Below are 20,878 nucleotides of genomic sequence, written 5' to 3' on the forward strand. Positions count from 1 at the left end.
CAGGTAACATTGAAGGAGTAGGCAAAGGAGTAAGTTTTTATATGGCATTGTTGAAATAGCAATCAGCAAAATACAAAATTGCCAACAAAAGAGACAGTCTATTTCTAAATATGTTTCTGGTAGAATCAATGTAAGTTATGACTAAATAAATACTGTGTTTGACATGCTAGTTAAAACAGATTTTGGAGTTGGCATAAAAATCAATCTTTCCACTCTATAATTTCTCATTCCTTTGGTCAAAACGTATTGGCTCGATTGCTAATATTATGCACCAAGTTTGCCTCACAATTGTTGGCTATTTTCAAAAAGGGAAAGGCGCCATCAAAAAATGAACATTTGCCATTATTAAACAGACTTGTTAGAGATACAATTTAAGAGAGGTAAGCCCAAAATGTTCCTTTGTTCATTTAATCATTTAACAATTATTTATAGACCTACTGTATTCCAGGCACTGCATTATATAAGATATGTACCTACCAAAAAAATATTGACTTCAGATTATTTACAAACATTAGAATAGTGATAACATTGCTATATTAAATGTAGAACTTTCAAACCTGGCTACTGTATAGAGGTTAAAATTCATCAGATTTATAAGTTCTCAGTTCATTATCTGAGATGATCTCAAATAAATTCACCTTTATAAATATAAGAATGTTAAATGTGGTTGGTTAGGCATCATGATATCAAGAAAATAATCTCCACCTTCAAGGAGCTAATAATTCAGTAGAACAACTGAAATATGCACTAACATTTGTATGCTACGTTATTTACTTATGATATGCAAAATGATCCAAACAAGTAGTATGGGGTTCAGTGAAAGAAATCACTTCCAGTTTATAAAATGAAGAATAGCTCCATCAATTTGAGTTGTCCTTGAATGATAGAATCTCATTAGGCAAGAGATGAGGAGCAAGTATATTACTTGGAGAGGACAGTGTAAACAAAGACATGTAGGTGGAACTCATCATTTGATACATGATGGAGTATTGATAAAGAAAAGGCTGCTTTGGACCAGAAGGTGAGTTTGAAAGTCTGGACTTTTACGCCTTCCTTCTCCCCTCCCCAGCCCTCTCGTCCCCTTCTCTCCCCTTCTTTTCATCCTTTCTATCCCTCTCCCCTCCCTCCTTTCTTCTTCCACTCCCTTCTATTCTCTTTCTCTCTCCCTTTCTTCTTTCTTTCCATAGGTTTTGGGGTAGGGAATAAGGGAGTGCGAGAAATGTCATAATCCAACTGTCCTTTAGGAAGTATTTAGGAAGATATTCTTGTAATATTGTGTAGGATGATGGTGAAGACCTAAAGCAGGAGACAATTCAGCACATTATTAACATATTTGAAAGAAGATGATGAATAATTACATATGACAGGTGTTGGAGAGGCAGACTCAAAGACATTTGTCCACTGATGCTATATAGAATTAAAGGACGAGCGAATCAAGGATAACTGTTATTTCAACCCTGGAGCAATAGGAGTGATGAGAACACCAGCAAAGAGCATGCAAAGGCAAAGGGTCCAAGGAAAGATAAGAAGAAGAAAAAAAGGTATTTTGGCCCAATATTGTTAGGAGCCTTAAAACACCCTAAATTCAAATTTAACTCTCACAGAAAGCCACTATAATAATTCAGAATGGAAATGGTGTTTTCAAATGACCTGAATTCTGTTGAAATCTTTCCAGTAATTTTGCCTATTATCTGTATTTTAAACTTAGTTATCTGGAACACCACATAACAATAATTAAAGTAATGTTTCTGGGATAATAGCCTTAGTATCTCAATGTCAGAGAAATTATGCCAGCAAACACAGTTTTAACATGAATCCATAGATTTTAAATATAATATGTCCTGAAAAGCCAGTAGTCAGCAAGATAGGAATGATTACAGTGGCTGTCTATGAATAAGAAGGGGGCTAATGTTATTCAGAAAACGTACTGAGTCAAATAACAAAGAACAGTTAAGACTACACATTAATTGTTCCATTTAATAACCAACATAGATGTGTTAAATAATTTGCCCAAAGTTATAGGATGATAGGGTCAGAGTTGGGAATCAAACTCAACTATTAATGTACCAGGTTATTGACCTTTTCTGAATGTATTTTAATTTTATACTTCTTCCCCAATGAAAGCAATCTCCTCATGTTTTTAAATAATTGCTTCAATTTACTGATTATTTACTATACATTGGGCACTATTCTAAGGCCATCACCTTGTTGGTACTCCCAATGACCTTATGAGACAAGCATTATAATCTCAATTTCAACTGAAGCTTAGAGAGTTTAAGGAACTCACCCAATTGGTAAGTGATGAAAGATTGGACTATTTTTTCTTTGGGTTGACATTGGATTACTTTTCTATAGGTAACTCAACACATGCTGAGTGTTTTTGTATAAACCAGAGACAACAATAGAGTGAATCATGAGAACTAAACTCAGCTCTGCAACTGGTTAACTCGGGCCGAGCTTCTCTTCAGGGAATCTGGTTCCTCCCTTGTGTGGGTGGTAAGCTCAAATAAGCAAATTATTTAAAATGGCTTTGAACACAATAAAGTGCTATAAAAGTGTAAGGCATTATTAATATAAACTAGGTCAGAATAAGTAAATCCATAAAGTTTTACAACACCCGCCTTGCTCATTAAGGTAACAGTGCAGTTTCAAATCAATAATTTACAATGTAGTGAGGCAATGTGGGCTGGTGTGGGAGAACAGAATGTCAGGGTCTGAATACTTAAATTTATAAGCCGCTAACACTGTGCAGTATAATCTTAGACAGGTCCCTTGTCATTTACATTTGCAAAATTACAAATGTATCAGTGACCTATTTTTATTAAGAACTTTTATTAAGAGACACTGATAAAAAGTGATTATGAAGCACCTTGTAAGTGGTATTGTACATAAAACCATTCTTGCATAGTTCTTGAATTTCACTCATTCATTACAATAGATAGAACTATTTAAAATTATAAAGTTTAAACTCAAAAAGTTTGAGAATTGATTATTGCAATTAAGAGGAGCTTTGGACTGATCTTTAGACCTACATTTTCACCTTTTCAATTGTCTTGGTTGGTGGCTCTAAAATTAATTCAGTAATAAAGATCTTACATAGCCTATATGATCAGATATTTCATATAATTTATAATAAAATAATGGAGCCATACTTCATAGTGACTAATATTTATGTAGCAGGGTGAAAGAAATTGTTAAGGCTTATAGAAACAACATAATTCTGGAAAATAATATATTTTCTTAATGAAACTTTTAGTGAGAGTGGTTAATAAGTAAATTATGTCTTGAAATAAGGTTTTATGCTTACTCTCTACAGTTCAAATGAGCTACACTGCTAATAGTTTTGTATAAACAGTTGTGATAATAATGAAAGCTATAATTTAGTGAGAACTCAGGTGCCAGGCAGCTTACTTATACTAGTATTCAATCCTAAGAGTAGGCTTAAGAGGGAGATATTATCATCCCGATTTGATGGATGAGGTATCCAAGGCATATAGAAAAATACTCAGGTGATATATGAATATGGGTTTCCTGTGTTAGAGTGTAGACTTTGGTTTCTAAGATAAGGCAATGTTACCATCCTTTGTTAATCTCTGTGTTTTATCTGTTAACAGACCCCTCTGGCCCTGGCCAGTGAGGCTCAGTTGGTTGAGTATCGTCCCATGCACCAAAGGCTGTTGGTTCAATTCCCGGTCAGGGCACATGCCCAGGTTAAGGGTTTATTCCCAGGTCAGGGTGGGTATGGGAGGCAACCGATTGATGTTTCTCTCTCACATCGATGTTTTCCTCTCTCTCTCTCTCCCTTTCTCTTCTTCCTCTCTCTAATAAATAAATAAATAAATAAATAAATAAATAAAAACACACACAGTGTATGTACAATATGTATCAGATCATTTAGTATGCTTGTTAAAATGCCTATGTGTAGGTCTCACCCTTCTTGTGATAAGATAAATTCTATTTAATTTTGCAATAATGGTTCCCAAAGTGTGGTCTCTGGACCAGCAACATCAGCATCAATTAGTAACTTGTTAGAAATAAAAAATCTCAGGCCCTGACCTGCACCTACTGAATCAGAAACTGCATTTTAATATGCCCTCCAAATGATTGTACTGCAAGCTAATGACTGAGAACCACTGTCATAGAATTGGTTAAGATTCTATGATTCTATGATTTAATGAGATTCCCATCTCTCATCCATTCAGCAAGTATTTAAAGCATCTACTAGATGCCAACTATATAGTAGTAGTTTGGGAAGAGTGATTCTGATGTTCATCTGATCAGTTGATTGCTGCTAGATATAAGGGGAAATTCAAATAAGAGCTTTGGTGTGATAAATGTAAACTGAATGCTTTAAGAAACATTGGTTCATGAAGAGATATCAAGAAACAGCCCTCAATAAATGTTAAAGGCAAAGTTCTCATTGGCAATTATACAGCTTCCTGGTAACTCTGATAGCTACTGGGATGAAAGGAGAATGCAGTCTTTTTCATTTATATGTCATGTTTAACCCTTTGAGTGCCAACCAGTATCCTAGGAACTATGCTAAAATTGCCAAGACATTTTTGCTGATTTTACAGCAGTTTAGGAAAAACATTATGAATTGCAAGTAAATGAAGTTACATATTCAAAAACTTAAGGAAACCTTTACTACATTGACATATTTAGCAATATCATCATCACTAATAAAAGCAGACTTAGAACTGGAGGCCATTTCTAAGCTTTGATAGTGCTCCCAGCACTTTTGGCGAAAGACAGGAGGAGCACGATTTCGCTTCCCGGCACTCTAGGGGTTAAGAAAGGACACTTATTTTGTCCAGAGACATAGAAGTAGGGAACAGACTGACAAATTTCAGAGGGAAGGTGAAGGTGGGAAGTGATTAACTGGGGAACTTACATGCATAAATGCATAACCCATGGACACAGAAAATAGTGTGGTAAAGGCCCATGAGGGATGGGTGGGAGGTGGAAGGGTCAATGGGAAAAAAACCCAAAGGGGACATCAGTAATACTTTCAACAATAAAGATAAATTTAAAAAATTAAAAAGTATACTTATAATCTAAGAAGGAGGTATCTTCTTTCATCCTAGAACTTAGAGATCTGAGGTATCATAATATTAGTAAAATCTCTGTAGATATATAAACCAGATGAATCTTGATTTCCTCTTAGGTCACTCCAGAATCATACAAGGCCAGGATGATTAAACGATTTGTCTTGGTTCCATTTGTCTTGGTTCACATACTTATGTGAAAAGTGACACCATCTCCTTCATAGAGTTGTCAAGGCCAGTTAGCAAATGGCCTGGCTTATAAAGGTGTGGCAGACACTGCTGCCTACCTACCGATACTAATTTTCCCTTCTTAAAAAGGAGAAAAAGAAAAAGGACTCCTGAGGTTAGGGTCATCTCACTTAAGACTACATTGTGTGTTCTCTCTTGTGGGAGATATGACCATGTTAGTAAGTTCTGGACATAAATTTGTGCCACTGCTGGTCATACCACTAAAGGAAAAACACGACCCTGCATTTCTCTTGTCCTTTATCCTCCCCCGACTAAAAGTTTACAAAAACAGAGATGGAAACTAGGTTTTATGTGTTGCAGAACCTCCTAATCAGCTCCCTTCCTTGGACTGTTGAGTGAGACAAGCATGCATCCCTGTGTTGTTTAGGCCACTGTATTTTAAATCTTGGTGCAACAATTTAGGCTGGATCCTGATTCTGCATCATCTGGGCACCTTGTTAATATGTTGGTTGCAGGTTAGCATGTCTGGGATGACACCCAAACTATGCATTACTGATAAATCCATAAGTGCTGCTGCTGCTGCTGCTGGCCCACATACTACACTTTGAGTAGCATGATCCTAAATAATGTAGTTGGCATTTAATAAAAGTTAGTCGACTTTTTCTTTCTCTCCATCTTAGTTCAGACTTCTAAAATAAAGTGTCTTAGGAGAGGGTGGCTTTTAAACACCAGAAAAGTAGTTCTCAGAGTTGTGGAGGCTAGAAGTCTCAGATCAAGGTTTCAACAAGGTTGCTTTCTGGTAAGAATCTTTTTCTTGATTGCAGACTGCTGACTTTTTCACATGATGAAGGAAAGTGAGAGCAAGCCCTTTGGCCTTTTTCTTTATTTTTAATATATTTTTTATTGTTGATAGTATTATGGATGTCTCCCATTTACCACCCTTTACCCCCATCTGGCCTTTTCTTATAAGGGCACTAATCTTTTTTAAAAAATATATATTTTATTGATTTTTTACAGAGAGGAAGGGAGATGGATAGAGAGCTAGAAACATCCATGAGAGAGAAACATCGATCAGCTGCCTCCTGCACACCCCCCAATGGGGATGTGCCCGCAACCAAGGTACATGCCCTTGACCAGAATCGAACCTGGGACCTTTCAATCTGCAGGCCGACGCTCCACCCACTGAGCCAAACCGGTCAGGGCACGGGCACTAATCTTAATCATGAGGGTTCCACCCTTATGACCTAATTACCTTCCAAAGGCTTCATCTCCAAATACTATTATATTAGGGATTATATTTTAGCATAAGAACTTTGGGGGGACAAACATTCAGTCCATAACACACTCTGTTCTAAGCCCTTATCAAGTAAGTAGCTATTTTACATTTCAAGTAAATGTCACCAAGTGGTCCTCATATTATAAAGGAATATTATCCTATACCAAGAATGGTATGTGTTGCTATGCCCTGAATTCATATAATTAGTTAGTGTTCGAGCTAGTGAAGCCAAATAGGCCTATATTGTATAGTAATCCTTCTGCTTCATGGTAACAGTGTACTCAAACCCTGCTCAGCCAGAGCTCATTTGTGTGCTTGAGTTCAAAAGAAGGCTGGCAGAGCATCATTGCTCCCCCAAACCCTGAAAACAGCTCGCACTGTGCTCTTGGCTAGTTTTGGGTCCCTGGCATTATAATCATAAGTGAGAAAGCATAGCAGGAGGTCTTACTGAGAAGGGGGGGCGGTGGCCCTTTCAAAGAAGAAACATTTCTTTGCTCTTCCTCATGCATCCCTCCTATCCCTGCCATTGGCTCAGCTGGGATTCAGTCTTGAGTGGAGTAAAGAGTAAATTTATTTTTTATTTCTATGTGTGCATTCTTCTTTATGATAACTGCAGCAGACTTCTTAAAAACTTGCCAGTGTGTTTTCAATCTGCAGACAAAGAAGGATGGAAGCAGGGAGCTCATATTTTCTGTATACCCAGTTACAGCTGTGTTTTGTAGAGTTTCTCAGAGGCAAAAGGGATGTTGGTGTCTAAGTAGTAGGATTTTAGGGGCACATAAAAACTTCTCTGAAAAAAGTGTCCCATTTTCTCAGGATGTGTAAATGCCAAAGGAATGACTTTCTTTTTCTGGATAAGGGTACTTGACCTTAAGATCATAGTATTTCTAAGGATTCATGTATAGGATTCAGTCTATGTGTGAATTCAGTAAAATTATTTGAAATATTTTATATTTCAGTGTGGAAATTTATTTCTCTAAAGAGAAAACCCTTACCTTTCACTAAGTTTAAAGGTATCTGTGGTTCAAACCCTTTTAAGAATTAGCACTGCTTCTACTTAAAGTATATTAATATATTATCCATCTATTAGTGGTAATTTATTTAAGATAATTTCTTGATAATTTTTGATGAGAAGACAGTATTAGAATTCTACTTCATGAAGAAAATAACAAATAAAATGCATTAGGAAGAAAAGATTGAAGCTTCAGTTTTATAATTTTGCCAATGAATGGAGGAGGAGAAAATAAAATGACACTTTCTATTTCAGACAGTTAATGATTAGACCTTAACAATTTTCCTAATATGTCTTCCTGTGAAGATTTGCTTTATTTTCAATTTATGCTGTATATCCAAAAATGTCACATTGGAATTCTTTATAAAACACTACCCTCATTATTTTATCAGTCTGCTCAAAAATTCTGTGCCACCCTTTTAGCTGCTAAATAAAATCTAGTCACCTTACCTGAAATTCAGGATTCTTCATGATTTGGCCAAACTACAATCACTGCTTTAGCTATCACTCTTACTGCCTCCAAATAGCTTAAGTTTTAACTAATCTTGACCCCTTGCCATTTACTAAACCTGTTTTTCAGTTTCTGTGTGTTTGCCAATATAAAGATTCTTTCATAAAATGATGTATTTTTACCCTCACTTGCTAATTTCGAATGTCCTTCTAAGTTAATATTGTCCAGAGAACCTTTGCTAAGGTGAAAGCTTGCTTTATTGTGGAGTTGGTCAAACTGGGTCTGTTTTCCAGCATCCCCTTTCCTAAGGAGCTCTAGGCTAGAGCTGGGCAAAGGAATTGGTGAGTTTTGAGATGTGGAAGTGAGGCAGCAGCCATTATCCTTTGAAAGTCAGAAAAACATAATGCACAGATGCAGAATTTCCTGGGTGAAGGGAATAGCCAGCTACTTCACAGCAGGTTGACTACTTTGGCCTGCTTCCATTAGGAAGGGGCAGCAGTTTGCTCTTACTTAAGCAGATCTTACACTGGGTTTGGATTTGTCATCCTTGACCACGAGGCTTTTGCCAAAAGCACCATCCATGGGCAGACAGAATGATTTATTCATAGCATAGAATTCCATACAACATTGCCTCTGGTCAAGAACTGATTTTACAATCAATTACGTATGGCATTGGGTTCATGCTCATAAAATTCACTGGCCATAGTGACATGTTCCCCAGTACCGTGAAGAAGCTGGCTTTATAAAATAGTGGAGTAACTTTTATTAAGGCTTGGCTATGGCATCAGCTGGAGGACTGGGGAAATGTCCTTCAAAATGTATATATACGCTGAATCAGCAACCAATATCTTATACTGTTTCTTTCATAGCCAGGAATTATGGCTCCAAGACATGGGAGTAGAAATGGGAATGACTCCTCTCATTGTTATGTTTAATTTTGCACTAGCAAAACTTTTGCTTCCTGTCCCTATAATGTTGGGCTTTTGTTTAGTGATTTTAAATTCCAAGAGAGAACATGGCAATAGTTCCATTAAATTGTAAGCTGAGACCACTACCTAAACTCATGGGATGATTGGTTGACCCATCAACCAGAAATTAGATTGCTAATACACAAGTACACATGAAGGCATATAGGAGTATGTATCAATGCAGATGTTCCCTAGGGCACTTTTAAAAAAATTATCTTTATTGTTGAAAGTGTTACAGATGTCCCTCTTTCTCCTTCCCCTTGACCTTCTCTACCCCAGCTTCCCCCCCCCCCCCCCCCATGTTCTGTGACAAAAGGTAATGCATAAATATAATACCACAATACAGACTGGAGTGTTAATGGCACAGGAATGAAGTTTGGGGTCACCTAACCTGTCAAGAAACTATGCATGACCAGCTGACATGGTGTACTAAGGGACCAGTAGCTGGTGTATTAAATCGAGAACATGCAGAGTATAATCTGCTGAATGAGGAGGCACAAGCCACCTACATAGTATTGGCAGGTAGTTTCCTCAGCTTCCAAGCTCCCACTTTGGGAAAATGAAAACCCCAAGGACGCTTTGATTGAAGGCGCAGCTTCGGCACACTCATAAAGGAAGTAAAGTCACAAGAGTTATTTCTTACAGATCCCATAAAGGAGGGGTTGAGGGGGCACAATGAGCCAGCAGAAGGTTAGTTCTCCATTCCAGGTCATGAGGAACAGGAGACAGAGATCAGGGGAGCAGGCATCTATAACTTATAAGGTGGTTGGGTAGATGTCACTAACTTTCCATATGCTTAACTTTAAGTGATAATTTTAAAAGGTGCTCTGAGAAAAGCAAAGCAAGAGTTTGGGGTGAGAATCCTAAACTAGCGTCCTTATCTAAATGTCTAGATTCAGGTGTGAGCAGGGTTGTCATATCATTAAATGTCTAGGCAGCAACTCAAAATACCTGTTTTCTGATCACACATGGTCAGAAACAGGTTAAAATAAGTGAGGCATCCACCTAAGGTGAAAATTTAAGGGCACATCAAAAAAGAAATTCAGGCCCAGCTAGCATGGCTCAGTTGGTTGAGTGTCAACATATGAACCAGGAGGTCATGGTTCGATTCCTGGTCAGGGCACATGCCCAGGTTATGGGCTCAAACCCCAGTGGGGGTGTGCAGATCAATGATTCTCTTTCACCATTGATGTTTCTCTTTCTTTCCCCTCTTCTCCCCTCCCTGAAATCAATTACAAATATTAAAAATAAAACTAAAAAAGAAATTCATGAATCCCCATAAACCATATTTAAATGCAATATTTAAAAAAAATCAAAATTAATGCAAAAAGTCTATGATGAAAAAATATTAAAATTTTAAATGAAGACAGGCTCTGGCCCTGCACTTGCATAATTCACCTCACCTACATCACCCCAAGCCCCATACTGCCAGTTCCTGTCTCATGCCAAGTTGTGCTGGGTTGTATTATTGCCAACTTGGTTAAACTGGGAATTATGTTTCCTAAATCCACTTCTCTGGAGGATTTCAGGTTAGAATTGACCAGCGAAGGACCTGATGAAGATATGGGAGGCAGAAGGGAAGCATGGGGCATTATTCCGAGAAGGCTTTGCTCTCAGATGGACAGATGAAGAAGTCCCTGGTGGTTTGTAGCGTGTCTCTCTACACGGCAGGTTGATGACTTTGGACTGCTTCCACCAGGAAGGGGCAGCACTTTGATCTTACTTAAGCAGATATTACACTGGATTTGTAAGATCTGCAAGCAGCTCTCCTTTCCATCTGCAGCCTCAGGCTTGACACCAGGCACTTGCCTTCACACCCACAGAAGCAGAGCTACCCAGAGGCAACCACATCCTAAAGGCCCTTCAGTGAGCTCCCCTTTCTCAAAATGAACAGAGTTTTAGGAGGGATGGTTAGTGTCTCATTTTCTGAAACTCTAAATCCTCCTTCCAGATTTTATTTCCCAGAAATACCCATGATTGTGGACAGCCTAGTTATTTTTATGGTTCCCTTATTTCTTTGCATTGATAATGACTCAGCTTCCATGTCTGATCAATCAGTATTAATTGACTGATACGTGCAATTTAATCAGTCAAAGTGCTACAGGTCTAAGGTTCATTATCTGAAAAACTGGGAGTCATATGCGTTTGGGAATTCAGATTAGTTTGCCTTTTAGAAGGACAGCATGGTGCATATATTGTATAATATTTAACAGTTCTACAGTGGGATCTAGGACAGCACCCGAAATGCAAACACCATCATATTTCTGCAGTGGAATAGAAGTGGGATTAATTAAGACTGTTTAAATAGTTTTACATAATTTTAGGTCAGACTTCATTGCTAAATTAATTATGTAAAATTAAGTCTTGGAGCTTTTTGGATTTTCAAATTGCAGAAAAGGTGTAATGCATATGTATCTGGCATAGAATAGACCCAATAGAAACTCAGTAAATGTTATTAATAGGCTCATCCTTTTATTTCTCATTAGATTTTGTATTACTTAAAATTCTTATTATATGCTATTACTTGTTTATATCTTACTAGAGGCCCAGTGCATGAAATTTGTGCACTGTGTGTGTGTGTGTGTGTGTGGGGGGGGGGTGTCTCTCAGCCCAGCTTGCCCCCTCTCACAGTCTGGGAGCCCTCAGGGGATGTCCTACTGACAGCTTAGGCCTGCTTCCCATGGGGAGCGGGCCTAAGCCTCAGTCTGGCCTCACTCTGCAGGAGGCAACTGGCTGATCAGGGGAAGGTGCCACCCCCATCACCCTGCTGCTGCTGCCATTGCTGGCTGCCGCTGCCACCAAGGTATTTTCATCAACATGGACTCCAGTGCCTTCACCACGAAAAAATGACAACTTTCTTTAGGCATTTTCAAGATGTCTCTTTCATAGAATATGGCATTTCTTTCTTTTTTTTTTATCCTCACCTGAGGATATTTTTCCATTGATTTTTAGAGCACGTGGAAGAGAGAGGGAAAGACAGAGAGAAACATCAATGTGAGAGGGACACTTTGATTGGTTGCCTCCTGCATTAGCCCTGACCTGGGCCCCAGCCAGGGAGGAGCCTGCAACCTAGGTACATGCCCTTGATCAGAATCAAACCTGGACCCTGCGGTCCACAGGCCGAGGCTCTATCCACTGAGCAAAACTGGCTAGGGCAGGATATGACATTTCTTAGCACCTCCAGCAGCAGATCTTCGTTTTTTCCTCCAGGAGTGAGATGGAAAAACCCTAGATCACCTTCTTGGATTCTTATTACCCAAGTTACTAAGAACACTGCGAGTGGCGTACAGGGAGTTTAGCCAATGAGCGGTCAGAAACGGTGTTTCCTCTGCAGCTCACATGCAGAGGCGGGACTGCTGGTGCACTGTGGCTGGAGCAGCCTCCCTTGTCTGTGTTTTCTCCGGGGCTGCCCAAGCCGGCACGGCAGTCTGGACCACCCCAGACTCCCCAGGCCCCCGTCTCTGTCTCCGCTCGGGGTCTCACCTGCATGTGCAGCCTCCTCCTGACCGGTCGTGACTGTTAGGTCATCCCAGCCTAATTTTATATATATAAAGAGGTAATATGCTGAACACCAGGTCTCTTGATAATGATGAAGAGCACTATAATTTAGAAGAATCTTCTGTGATAGTTGTTTTACAGAGCTCGTGTCTTAGGCAAAGCAGCAAAATTTACCACTTTAATATGTGGTCATGATATAAAACCCATATGATTTCACTCATATGGGATATAAAACAGAGTGCAACAAAGGAACAAACAAGACAGACAAACAGACTTATAGACACAGACAGCAGCATTGTGGTTACCAAGGGGAAGAGGGTTGAGAGGAGGATGAAGAAGTAAAGGGAGTCAAATATATGGTGATGGAAGGAGACTAGATCTTGGGTGGTGAGTACACAGTTCAGTATAGAGAGGATGTATTATAGAATTGTACACTTGAAACATATAATTTCATTAACCAATGTCGCCCTAATAAACTTAATTAAAAAAATGCCAGTGATGAAATTGTTGGTCTGTTATTTAGTAGTTATGTAACACTGTGCAGATGAATTAACTTATCATGTCTCAGTGTCCTTATCTGCACAATAAGGATTTAGAGGATGCAATGCCTTCCTCTAAAGTGTTACTAGAAATAATCTTGCCTATCTAGTACTTAAAATATTTAGCTTAGTGCCTACATATAGTAAGTACTTAGTAAGTCATAGCTATGATTATTATTTCGCTGCATCATAGCAATGATTATGATGACCCCTCTTACTCTACTCAACTAATGGGGTCTCTGCTGTTATGGTAGGTGCTGAAACATTCATGTTGTAAGAATGAATTTAAAAATAAATAATTAAATGAATGTAGATGTTATCAGAAAGATACCTGTTTATGTAACTTGGTATTTTGTTTTAAAAGGAATTGTGATTGGGTTATGAATATCTAAGGAAAGGAAACGCATAAATGTTACATAACAATATCTCTGTTCTGCTCCTCCTCTGCGTGGGTTCCAGTCTCTTGGACATTCTTAATGATTATGAAAATAACCTAAGAAAAAGAATTCATGAAAGACACCAATCCAAAGACACTCAACTAGACAACCAGGAGAGTGAGACCCTGCCTTCCCTGTCCACTGTTTCCTCAGGCAGCAGAGTTAACTAATCAATAAGAGGGAGGTTCTCTGAACTAAGCAGATCTGGTTGCACAGAAACTCATAGACAAACATGGGTGAATTTACTTACACAAAACCCAGATGCCCTCTTGTTTTGTTTCTTCTCCTGCGGAGCAGTCTACAGTAGAGGCAGCTATTCCTTGTCAAAATGCAGCCATGAAGTCTCTCACCTTTTACTGCCATAGCAGTCAGGTTATACTGTGAGTTGTCTGGTGTCTTTGACTATCTTGTTGAGCACCTACTAATGCTTTCTTGATGCTAACATTATACTACTTGTTCTTTTCCCAAAAGTGCAAACCATATAAACTTCTGAGATCACAATTATTATAACTGATTTATTTTTCATTATATCTTATAGACACCAGTGGGATTTCAATTGATCTATGGCAGTGATGGCAAACCTTTTGAGCTTGGCATGTCAGCATTTTGAAAAACCCTAACTTTGTTGCCGTGTCACATATAGAATTTTTTTGATATTTGCAACCATAGTAAAACAAAGACATATTTTTGATATTTATTTTATATATTTAATTGCCATTTAACAAAGAAAAATCAACCAAAAAATGAGTTCGCGTGTCACCTCTGACATGCGTGTCATAGGTTCGCCATCACTGATCTATGGTTTGTTTTTCCTCTGTCTTTTTATTTTTAGTTTTTGGTGCAAATCTGTTTTTTCTATGAGTTTTAGGTGTACTTATTTATAAAGTATAATTTGAAATAGTATAGTTTATACTATTATATTTTATTGTCAGTTTTACTTCAAAACAATAATTTTTCTCCCAAACATATCTACTGGACTTTTAAGTTTCTCAACGGAAAGATCAACATTTTGAATTGAGACCTATGGTTGCAAATTATGTATGTTACTACTCGGCTCATATTTCTGATATAAGCATATTGAAAAAAATCAATATTTTTAGGAAACTATTTACCAAATTATTAGGTATAAACTCAGACATAATAGTTTTCCCTGTACAGATTTTAACATTTTAGGTGAAAAGTTGATTATTCCTCAGGGTTTATTTTCTCCCAAGGTAAGAGGAATAACCTGATATCTGTGCCCTTTCAACCAACAAAAGGAAGCAGTTCTTGCCCAAGAGTAAAGGTGGTTGGATTTGGCAGAAGGTAAATTTCTAATTCTCTTGGAGTAAACTGGTGATAAGTGACACTGAGTGTGACAAAAGCTACTACAGTTCCTCACTCTGGAAGGTCCAATCAGAGAGGGAGTATCCTTGGGTAGTCACTTATATTTCTAGACTTCCCATTTATATAGCACTGGTTTGGTACCTTTAGAGAGTTGTATTAGACATGGAGTTCAGCCACTCATTTTTTATTTTTTTTTAAATAAAATTTGTTAAACAGTAGGTTCCATTTTAATTGGTTGTTTCATGCATACTAGACATTTATGTAAAATACTATTTGGCTAAATTTCTCAGGGTGGGCCATATATTAAATGTCCAGCATTTGCTAATAAGTTGTTTGATCATGAATACTGGAAAGTTCAAGGACTAGGTAATGTGTATTTTACCCTCATGGAAATATAAAAAGCTAAATAAAATTGGATTATATCAATAATGTATGATGTAGAAAATAAAAACATGGACAATAGTCCATTTTCAATAGTTCTAATTTTTACTAGTAAATGAAGTAGAAATGTTCTCATTTAATTTTTCAAAATTTACAATGACATTTAGTGTGAGAAAAGAAGTGTCCTGGAAAGAAGAACTGTTGCAAATTGAGTAGGAGACCGAATTCCTAATACCTCTACCTTGTTGGGGAAATTATTTAATATATGAAGGTTTCCTGAATTGTAATATATATCTACCTATATTTTCTCTTTTATTTTCCCTTTCTTTTTGTCTCTCTTATCTATCTACCCATCTATCATCTCTCTGTCTAGTATCTATCTATCTATCTATCTATCTATCTATCTATCTATCTGTCTATCTATCTATCTGTCACCTATCATCTAGGTTAGGCAAATGCTTCTTTAGATCTGTTGTATCTCATTTGCTTAACAGGTGTTACTGAGCACCTTCAATGAGATGAATGTGGTTTGTGGATAAACTAATAAGTGAAGCAAGAAAGCCATAGTCCCTGTATTCAGGGAATTCATGGTCTAATGCAGACATGGCAAATATGTCACATGGAGTACAAGTTTCTACTTCAAATATTGTATTATGAAGTCTTCTATAATAGAGTCCAGAGCCAGGAAAAAGACTATGTGATGAATTAGCAATGCCAGCCAAAAATGAGCATAGAAACGGGTGTGGCAGCAGGCATGCCTATTACTTACCGTTACCCATTTAATCTCTAAGAGTCTGTGACCTCACGACACCTTTCTAAAGATTAGCCACCCAATACTCTATGATACTGTATTGAGAGAAATAATGCAACAAACATGATGGAAAAGCAAGGCTTATCTTTTATAATAATAGCTAAGTACATCAGCTATTGATAAACATATGTTAACATTTACCTGTTCATTCTGTTGGAGAAAACTGGATGATTCTTAAGTGTTTTGCCTTCCAGGCTTACATTAAAAGTTAATTATCACCACATGGGACAGGCCTCTGGAGACTAGGACAGCCTTGAACCAGTATCAGTAAAATGTGCATCTCACATTAGCCCCTGAGTTGCTTACTTCTCACAATAGAATGCTTTTTTCTTAAGTGAATTCTTACAAATTAAAAACCACTCCATTTTTGTTTGAGTAGTAAGTTAAAGGAGGACAACTTCTAGTTGAGGAAGAATAAAATTAAAGCCCTGAGTTACATAGTTAGGGACAAGGGCAACATAAGAGAGATCTGGCATCAAATATACATGTAAGTCTGTAATTAAGTACATCTGATACCCCAAAATCCTGTGTGTGTGTGTGTGTGTGTGTGTGTGTGTGTGTGTGTGCATTCCTGCCTGTCTTGCAAACATGTTTTCTCATCTTGGATCTCTGTGTATACTTGCATACTTGCTTTGGGAGTAATGTGATCTAATAGTAGAAAGCAGGAACACAGTTTAAGCAAAAATGCAATAAAGTACGTTTTAATAGGCCCTAGATCCCTCTTATACCCTAACTTCTCTTTGACTACCAATAGATATTTGATATGTTTCCATTCAGTATTAATTTCTCAATCATGAAATCGAAACAGACTGTGTATGGACCAATGATGAATATATTTCAAGACCAATCCTAGTCTGTGAATCTGAGGTTAAAAATTAAATAATTTAAAACAGAAAAGATTAATCAAGGTTTAGATTTCTTTGAAGGCCACCAAAACCATAATTTCTCATATACTGTTATTATACTTACACATTGGTCTCATTGATTTATTATCCTATTTAATAAAGAGGGAATATGCTAATTGACCCTTACTCTGTCACAAAGATGGTGGCGCCCACAGCCAATAAGAAGGGAATATGCTAATTGACTGTCCCACCCTCAAAGATGGCGGTGCCCACAGCCACAAGATGGCGGCGCCCAGTCCCCTCAGCCCCGCCTTGCTGCGTGCCTGCCTCTGGAGTCCCTCAGTCCCCTCAGCCCCCCAGCTGCCCAAGGCTGGCCCGAGGCTCAGGTAACCAGGGCTGGCTGAGGCTTGCGCTGCCAGCAGTGGCAGCAGCAGAGGTGTGATGGGGGCGTTGACTTCCCTTGATTGCCGGGTTGCCTCCCACCCCTGAGGGCTCCCAGACTGTGAGAGGGGGCAGGCTGGGCTGAGGGACCCCCCTCCAGTCCATGAATTTTTATGCACCGGGCCCCTACTTTATTTATATATCAGGTTATTTTTAAGTGAGTTTAGTTTCTTTCCCAACTTGACTATAATTCCTTTAAGGGCAGGGACTCTTTCTTTAGAGTTTTGTAGTATGCCCAATGCATTACCTTATGTTTGAGATATTGCAGAGAATTTGAGTATCCTGTAATCCCTGGAAACTCAATGATTAGTCTCTAACTTTATGGATTGTGTAGTTGCTTTCCCTAGAGTCAATGTTTTCCTGCTCTGCCTGCTGAATGAAATTGTCTTAAGATGCCCTCTTTATATAGTCCAGTGGTTATAATCTCTTTAAAAGTAAAACTACTGAAATGCATTTGTATAAAATTATTTTTGTTATTGAACTAAAAGAGATGTCCACCTGGCTGGAAATTATTAGTTACATTTTCAGCTAGTGAAGAAAGTGTTCAGACTGAAGTTCACACTCTAATACAAAGAATTCTAAATTATATGCTCATCCACCCATGAAGTTGAGTATTATGGCATGTCCTAAAAATTAAGGAAAAGAGAACCTAATGATTGTCACTTCCACCCTTTCAAAATATGTAAGTTCTATGCCTTTCTTTTCACTCACAGCTCCTTTGATTGCACTTACACCTTTATTAACATATGGTAGTTAATGAACAATTTGTTCTATGATAATTGTTAAGGCTATACAAACATTCTATGAATGGTTTAGTATATTTTTTATTTTTATTTTATGGCAGGGATCATACCTGTTTAATTCACTAAGTTTATTATCAAGTGCATAGAGAGTCTCAATAAATGCTTTTGAGGAAGAAGATGCTACATGACCCAGAATGAGGGAAGGGGGCCATTAAGCCATTTTGAAGAGAGATATTAAATAATCATGGTAGAGAAAGATGGTAATGATGGTATATATGCAGGAGGATAAAATGAGATTTGAGGAAACAAAGAGGATAAGAAAATAACTCACACGAGGAATTGAATTGGACTAGTAAAACATCTAAAAATCTACTACTCCCATCAATGTCAAAAAATCCGAAGTGAACAGATGATCTAAGCATGCTGCTGTCATCCGTCTTCACACCCTCTTGGTCTATAAAATACTTCTTTAGCTTCTTTGAACAAAGACACCATGGTGGGCTCCACAAGGTGTAGCAAAGGAATGGAAAGCTGTTCTGTCTCCTCTACATGCATTAGTCATTTTCTTCCTCTGAGTCTATCTTAATTGCCTTGCCTGTCTTATTAGATTGAAAACCCACTGGGTTGGGGCCATTGCTACTAAGGTGTGCGGCACTGAGCTTGGCAGGTGATCAGCACTCAATAAATGTCTATTGCTACCATAAACCAATGTATAAATCTCAGAAATAGGCATAATAATGGACCTGACAGATTAATGCCCAGGGCTATTTTTGTACAGCAGCATGGGCTAGCCAAATCAAAATCAGACATCTCGGATTCAGTTCTCCTCAGTTTTGCATGTAATTCTCAGCCTTTCACATTTTTGTCCTGTGACAGACAGGAAAAAATGAGTCAACCTTTCAACATAATTGGATTAAAAAGCATTCTCACCCAACACTGCTCTCACTTTTTTTGGACTGCTTCTCAAATGCTATTGACCCATTATGTAGATGGCCTTGCTTTTTATTTCTATTAATGATAGGGTGGTTTCAAATGCTGCAGCAGATGTCTTATATGGTATTTATATTTAACATTTCAATTGTGGGTGATTTTCTGTAGAAGCAGGAAACTACTTAAAGAAATCATGTAATTCATACTCTAACACATCCTCTGAGGGGACTAAGGAAGAGTTATTAGTTTTTCTTTTTGGATAACAAAAGTAACATGTGGAGAATTTGAGTGGCTTAAACCAGATCCACCAGAGAAGCAGTTGTGAAGTCCCGGGTAGAATTCCCTAGAAATGAGAGCTCTTCACAGACAGACAGGGTTTTTCTAGGGGTCATTGAAGCATTTTACAATCATAATAAAATACAATTAGCTTCAAATTCCATTTTTTAAAAATATGTTTTGTATTGATTTCAGAGAGAGGAAGGGACAGGGAGAGAAAGAAACATCAATGATGAGACAGAATCATCAATCCGAAGCCTACTGTTTTCCCTCTACTGGGTATCAAGCCCACAACCCTGGCATGTGGCCTGACTGGGAATCGAACCATGACCTCCTGGTTCATAGTCAACTCTCAACCACTGAGCCACAGGAGCCAGGCTCAAGTTCCATTTTTCCCTGCATGAAATATCAGTTGGGTATTAAGAATATGGACTGAATGCATAATTTGATCCTATATGGACATAAAAGGAAGAGTCTTGGACCCAAAATTATACTATGTATACCAACAGGGATAAAAGAGGCAATTGTTTATATAATTTAAAGACAGAAATGGTTTCGTTTCTATCAGTGAGATATTTCAGGTGTGTCTGGAATATTGCCAGCAAATATAAAACTGTCCACTAGGTACTTCGAACTCTTAGGTAGACTGGGAAAGGCAAGGAACATACGATAATAAATGTAAATAAAAATTTGATTAATCACTTAATATTTTTGAATGCTATAGTGTATCAGGCAATTAACTAGGCTTATGCATTTTTTCTTATTTCTTCTATCCTGCCTTCTTCCAAAATAGGTTTATGGATGCTCCAGGTCTTTTGTTTGAAGTAGAGATGGATAATAAACAAGGTCTATAGAGGAAATGAGATAGCCACATACAGGGGAAACATTGTACAAAAAGATTCTAAAGTTTATGAGCTTGGATGACTGGAAGAATGATGATATCATTAACAGGTATAACCAAATCCCAAGTCAGGAGAAGAAAGAACTTGTAAAGGAGCATTTAATGACTACTGTTTTTACTATGATGTGACTATGAGACCCTCATAGAGTGTTCAGGTAGATGTTACCTGTTACTGATTGTGCATAGAGTAGAAACAGAATTTGAAAATTAGTTCTGAATGCCCAAATATGTTCAACTTAATTCACTATTTATCTATTTTGTTTATCTTAATAACTAATAGTAGTAGATAAAAAAGAAGTCAGGTGCTCAATACATCCAAAGGAAGGAAAGAGGAATTCTTCCTTCTATGTGAAAAATTGAAAGTGCTTCTCTATAATGTATTGGGCTAGCTGACATTTTACTCTGTTTTCAGATCTGGAGTATAATTTCCCCAAGACAGGTTAAAACAGGAAATAATATGAAAAGAATTAGAAAAAAATGCATGTTTTCTCTGAAATTGTATTTATTTTATAGGGTTTCTAAAGTTGATTAGATTCATGCAAGTTCTTATTTTAAGGTAATGGAAGTCTTGTGTTTATAAAAAAATGAGTAAATCTTTACGTAGCTTGCTAAAAGAGTTATTGAGAATAAGAAAAAACAAATCAAACCTAACAATGCGGCAAAACATTTAGACCATGGTGCCACCATAATTTCAACATCTTCTTCCACTGGCTCTGATTTCTCATCATGAATATACTCTTTGTACTCTTTCCAATTCTTATCTAGGCTTCTCTGAACCTAAGGAATCCTGGGTCAGTTAGCATAAC

This window comes from Myotis brandtii, unplaced genomic scaffold, assembly GCF_000412655.1.
Source record: "Myotis brandtii unplaced genomic scaffold, ASM41265v1 scaffold16, whole genome shotgun sequence".
In the NCBI taxonomy this organism is placed as follows: domain Eukaryota; kingdom Metazoa; phylum Chordata; class Mammalia; order Chiroptera; family Vespertilionidae; genus Myotis; species Myotis brandtii.